This window comes from Ostrea edulis, chromosome 3 (assembly GCF_947568905.1).
Source record: "Ostrea edulis chromosome 3, xbOstEdul1.1, whole genome shotgun sequence".
Taxonomy (NCBI): domain Eukaryota; kingdom Metazoa; phylum Mollusca; class Bivalvia; order Ostreida; family Ostreidae; genus Ostrea; species Ostrea edulis.
Window position 1 is genome coordinate 18,249,139 of NC_079166.1, and position 6,718 is coordinate 18,255,856.

Here is a 6,718-nt window from a genome sequence, read left to right on the forward strand (position 1 = left end):
TGATACCATGAAATTCTGGATAACATAGTTATATGCTGCTTATGTAGCAAATTGAGATTCACATTGTATGTGTTTTATTGTGCTATACAGAGTTATCTTCCTTTTGTGCATTATAGCAGTATGAGCTAATTGGTATGCTGCATTTAGTAAATATAAATATACTACATACCACAGATGTATATGTGAAAGTTGCGGACAATATTTTTCATACGTACTAGCCTTTTCATTTATAATTTTGTACGTGGGGGTAATTCTAGTATCATTCTGCTCAACTGATTATGTTTTCCAATATAAACCTATACAATAGAACTAACATAGATTTTTTTTTTTTTTTTTTTTTTTTTTACATGTAATCCGTTTTTTATTCATTTCAGATGTATTAAAATATATTGCACATGTTGGTGTTTGTCATTTCAATGTGTAGTAAGATAAGCGGTTTATATACATGTATTTGGACATTTAAATCCCGATGCTTTATCATTAAACTAGCTATTACCATTCAAAACTAAATAGGCATGTATTAGATATTTCTAATGTTCTAATTTTAATATGTATCATTGTGAATTAGGGAAATATGAAGGTACAACCAACATTAACAATTTATGTATTTCCGCTTCCTTGTGTCACAAACATGAGGCGTTAATTACAGCATTGCCGTTGATCACCAGAAACTGATAACCGAGGATGGTGATTTGGATAAGGGAGATACTAATGGTGTCTTTGTTCATTACGTTTTCCCTACAGCTGGTCGGCGGAAATGGTTCGTCGTGTGGTGGGTAAGAAATTACATTTGCATGATCACCAGGAATAATCATCAACACTATATAATTATAAAAAAACAATTTGTGAGTGAAGTAAAGGAGGATATAATTTGTTCAGGATTATTTACGTCTGTAATATATGCCCAACTATCTATTTGACCGGTCGACAGGGGATGCTTACTCCTCCTTGGCACCTGATCCCACCTCTGGTGTGTCCAGGGGTCCGTGTTTGCCCAACTATCTATTTTGTATTGCTTATAGGAGTTATGAGATTGATCACTGTTCGTTATGTTTTATTGGTTAAGAACTTACGTTTCCATAATGGACCCGAATTAATTCTTATTACAATATTAAACATGTTTATAAATTAAAGGAGTATATATGATGATGGGGACTATTTACATCAGTAATACATGATTGTATGTAAATGTTCTATTGCTAAGACATTCTTGAGTGCAAAGAGGACTCTACGACTATATATATTATATCACATCCACTTTATCTATCTTTGTAGACCTTTCAAATGTTGCAGTGGGTACAAATGGGATAGATATACTGAAAAATGTTTCCGTATGTACATTGATATGTAAATAAAATTATCACTATCTACATGTATACTATTAAAAACACATGTCAGTACATGTGCAATGATATTTCAAATTAATTTTGATGATAACAAAATACAATAATAGTTGAAAAATCCAAACATAGATATGTATATAATAATCTTTGTGATGATTTTTAAAATTTCTTCTCCCTAAAATTGTAGTCTGTGAGGTAGGGTATTATGGGGGAAATTGTACAGAGCCATGTCCATTCCCCTCCTTTGGAGAGCAATGCCAGTTATTCTGCAACTGCTCTGAAGATCAGTGTAATCATGAAAAAGGATGACCCAAAGGCGGTAAGAATGTTTAATTATAGAAATGTACACGTATATGATTAAGAATTGAACTTAGGAACATCTAGAAATCTTCCATAATGATGTGGACCAAGATATACAGGTGTCTTTTGTGACGTAAAATGTCCGTATTCAGATTTTGGTAGGGAATGTCAGGATACATGTTTGTGTGAACAGGAGATGTGTTATCCTCTAAAGGGATGCCAAGGTCTGAAGTTTTATCAATACAAATGGTTCTACGATAGATGTGCTTATCATTGAAATACATATGAGTTGCGTCAAGCGAAAAGGGACCTTCGGGACAAAATTTTCAAAAATGGGTTTTAATTATTTTCTGAAAGCACACATCTTCCTGATTATTTTGATACCAAAGTTTACCTTGAACGTTACACCTAACCCATATTAATACTGATTTGAAATGCATGCTTTGATCCTGAGATAACGTCATAAATCATTTGATAACGTTATATAACGTCAATATCGTTGGAATATCATTGTAAAGAAAACAAAGACTTAAATATTCAATGCACATTAATTTTATCAAATGTAATCAAAGACTATACCAATGGTGATCATTTTAATGACTATATAAACAATGCTAAGTTGATTTCTGAAATAGTGATCAATTATGGACAAGAGAAATGAATATCGTAAATCATCAACAACAGAATTTCACCATCATGACTCTTCAACATTTGGACAAGTGGTCTCCTTGTTTGGGTCACGGACCATGCGGAACAGGTAGCATCGCTACAAAGGCAATCCGCGGGGAGGAATGTCAGGCATTAAGTTCCTGTTGTCAAATCCTCTAGTCTGATGGTGGGCTTCAGCAGACTGAATTCTCTCTCTGTATCTTATGTATCACTCTTAACAAACAGCTTCACTGTGTATAGATTGATCTATGAAGTATTCCAAAACGACAGTTGTACAAATATTACGAGTAAACCATGGATATGGAAACTTAAATCTACCCTATATGGAACTATCACATCAAATATATTGAAATTTACATGTAGATAATCCGCCATGCAAACCTGGAGATGAAAATCTGAGGTCTTGTAAGTTGTATTTTTCGTATGCCTTTGACGGCCATGATTCAGAAGCAGAATTCAAGGTAATGGTAAATGTCTTTCAGTCATACCACTTTCATGAAATTTCACCTGGATTTCTCGAAGAAAACTTCCATATTATGTCGAAACTTCGACTTAAGGTTGAGATTTTACTAAAATTTTGATTGCTCAAATAAAAGAAAACTCAAACTATAGTTTTAAAGAAATACAAGAATATTCGTCTGTATCATTAGTGTATAATTATGATGAAGATGTTGGACTTTCCACAACATCTATGACCCGAAAAAGACTTCACACTGTAATAATAGCCTTTATTTATCCAGGATGACACAAATTAGCATATAGCTAGTTTCCATTGTGGTCCTGCAAAAACCGTGGGGGGGGGGGACTGTATACTGCTGCCAAAACTCTGAAAGTTTACCAATAATAATCATATCTCTATCTTTTGATAATTCATTGGTAGTCAAGATGGAATTTTGTACTTCTTTTGAATTGTCATGACCTAGACAGTTCTCTCCACATGTGCAAGATTTTTTAAATACTTTTTCTTTCAAACTCTACATGACATTATATCCATTGCACGCTGTTTTCATCGCTGTTTTCTGTGCAAAGGTTTCTCCAAATTTCCTTATTTTCTTCCCGAGATCCTCATTGTGAGCTCTGTCGATTGAATGTCTTATGTCCAAATCACTATTCTCCTCATCAATGGTGCAGATTCAGGAATTGATTTATGACGAGTTAGGAATTCGTCAATCAAGTTGTCTAAAGTTGGTATAAAAGCATGTAATTAGGTATAGATTCGATTTGTATGATCTATTAATTTTTATATCAAAGTTTTGTTTTTAAAAAATAGTGCGCACAGTAAAAGATAAAGCATATAAAGAAGCAGTATATCTACTCTAGATTTTTTTTAGTACGTGTCATAATTTGTTGTTCAAAATCGCCAAACAATGTAAAATCCTGTATTAATATGCCAGTACAATGTATCATATATGTTGTTCATGCTACGAATGGACCTTTGAATCTTTTGCATTAGAAATATTTTATATTTTCTTTGATCAAATTTCACACAAAATGAAATTATTGTATTGAAATAATACTTTTCCAGGGCGGAGCATATTTGCCAGCTGATATAATGCTAGAGCTATCTATCAAAATTAAGTCCTCAATGTTGGAGCAACAAATAATTGCGTTTCATTTTCAAAATTTTAATGATCTATCTGTAAATAACATGTTATAATGAATAATTTCCCTGCCATAGGTATATACATGTAACATTAATTATATAGGAAATCACACATCAACACTGGTAATGTCTTTGACCCTTTGAAATGGATAGGTATGAATGGCGAATAAATATTGTTATTAATAAAAAAAAAAAAAAAAAACAAAAAACAAACAAAAAAAACAGCGCCATACTGTTAAAAAAATTGCCAATCTAATGGGTGTATTTGTTCATCTAATTCTTTTACTTTTGTTTTATGTTGATTTTAGAGTAGGCCTATTTCATAGTTATAAAAATCAGCTTTCTTTTGGCAACACCATATATTTAGTAATAACTTTTAAAATATATAGATTTGGATTTTTTTAAATGTGAATGGCTTTAACTACAGCAATTTTTATGTAAAATCAATTGAAAAGAAATCATTGTTTAAATTATGTGAAAAAATAATTCATTTGATAGTGTAACACCCTCTGAAAATTAATACTATAAATAATGCTTAGGCCAAAAAAAAATATATGTTAGCTTCCACTTTCCCTACCTACCCTAAAAATTTCTGCCGACCCTAACACATTTTTTCCATTCTCACAGATTTTGCAAATGTCATCACTACAACAAGAGTATATTTATTGACTTATTTATCAAGTTATTTATTATGCACTAATACTAGACAGATTCCAAAAACACAGAAATAGTTTTTGTTTACAGTAAAATGAAGAAATGTATTGATTCATATCATATCAATTTTATTTGATTACTAAATAATCACTTTATTTTATGCATAGTAGAATGCTAAATCATTAGAAAATTATTCAACTTATAAAATAAACAATTAAAAAACCACTACATACCCTTAAAAATTTTGAGATGAAAGTGGAAACCAGCATATATATATACATGTATATTTTTTGGCCTTAAGACTACATCTAATAATGTTTGTATTACCTTTGAAAAATAAATAATGAGTGAACTTAAAAAGAGAAATTATTGGTAAAAAAAATTGCCACTCCAAAAAAAAAAAAAATTTAAAAACATTGTGCAGTCGCTAAGAGAATTGAACCCGGACCGCCCGCATGGCAGTCGAGAACGCTACCTCACAACCAAGTTGACTCTGTGCCCCTTGGCGAGAAAATAAGAAACAATGTATTAGAAAAAGAAGAATAGATAGAGGATTTAACTGTGGTCAAATCTTTTGATTGATAAACTTTTTATTCAATACTTCTATAAGTCAATCCATTTTTATGCATGTTTTCCCGTTCTTACACTTGCTCTACATCTTTCATCATCAACGCAATGTTCAGTGGTGATATCACGTCTGTGCACATAACATCGTCTGTTTGTAAACATCAACACAAGACTAGGCCTATATTGCAAGTACGTTTAGTTTCCTTTCCATCGTCACCGACTGTGGTTTGTACATTGTTTACATCAGATTTATTATTTACATCATGTCACTTATAGGCCTATACACACAAGCTGCTTACTGTAGAATCATTTAGCCAGACTAGGCAAATGCTACCTTCCATGCAGAAAACGGATAATTTTTGGGGACACATGTGAAACACAATTTAAATGACTAATTAGGTGTTATTAAGCTAAATATAATACATTACCTGCATATCCATGGCATGACAGTGTTTGCTGGTATTTTCTCTGCTAAATATTCTTCTTTTTTTCGTGTTCAGATTTTTTTTTTCGGCAACTGTCGGCTGTAACAACGTTACTTTTTGGATCGATTGTGACGTTATTCTAAGCATGTCACGAAGGTCCCTTTTCGCTTGACGCAACTCATATATGCTTTACAAGTTACAAAATAAAAACCAATATTCATCTGGAAGTAAATGAAAAGAAAGTATGAAATGATACGTTACAGCAAGTGTAGAAAATATTTTCATGGAGGTGGCAACAACACCTGCTCCAAAGTCCATAACGACCCTTATCATTTCTGTATCACTAAGACATGATGCTGATGTTATCAGAAGTTTTTCTTCACGCGATACTTCCTCTTTTCTGTCAACGAATCCAGATATTTCAGATTGTCCTAAAGGTAAAGGAAACAAACCTTTACACAAAGAGACATACAATGTACTTCGCATCAGCTTAATATTCAAAATGAATTAATGCAAAGAATATTCACACCTTGCTGATACGGACAATACTGCCTGACGTGTTTCATACCAATTGATGGACTGTTCTTTACACGCTTATTTTGGCTACTTTATCTGATCAAGATCTAGGGTTCACAGCGGGTGTGACCGGTCAACAGGGAATGCTTACTACTCCTATGCACATGTTCCCACTTTTGGTGTATCCAGGGATCCGTATTTTTGCAACTTTTAATTTCTTGTTCCTCATAGTAGTTTTGAGATTGATCAAATCATTTCTACATCCCAACATTGAATGAAAATGAATATAACAAAATTGGATCAGGTGCCTACGAGGAGGCAGACATCCAATGTGAAAACCCTGTGGTATTATATGTCGAGTTCACATGGCTGTATCGAATTAACGTATGAATGGAAATGAACACTGTGTATAGAAGAATCGATGAGAAATACTTCTATATATTTTGAGATGAAGGTACCTTGAATATTTCACGAATTACCGCTACTGATGAAAAGTTTTGAATCCTTAAGATTAATCAAATAATACAACCAAGCCCAATTTCAATAAACAAAACATTTAATTACAAGACAAAAATATACAATAGACATAAAGAAAAAGATTGAAATACTGTTGAAAAATGAAAAACCTCGACTCAAAATTG

The 6,718-nt window shown here is 32.5% G+C and overlaps 1 long non-coding RNA gene across 1 annotated transcript; it reads right to left on the reverse strand.

Moving 5' to 3' along the window:
- Positions 1 to 2,727: 2,727 nt before the first annotated feature.
- LOC130053294 (uncharacterized) lies at positions 2,728 to 5,627 on the reverse strand. The gene is made up of 2 exons (XR_008801828.1): positions 5,565 to 5,627; positions 2,728 to 3,491 (listed from the first exon to the last, which is right to left on the reverse strand). It is a non-coding gene; the product is annotated as an uncharacterized LOC130053294 (long non-coding RNA).
- Positions 5,628 to 6,718: the final 1,091 nt, after the last annotated feature.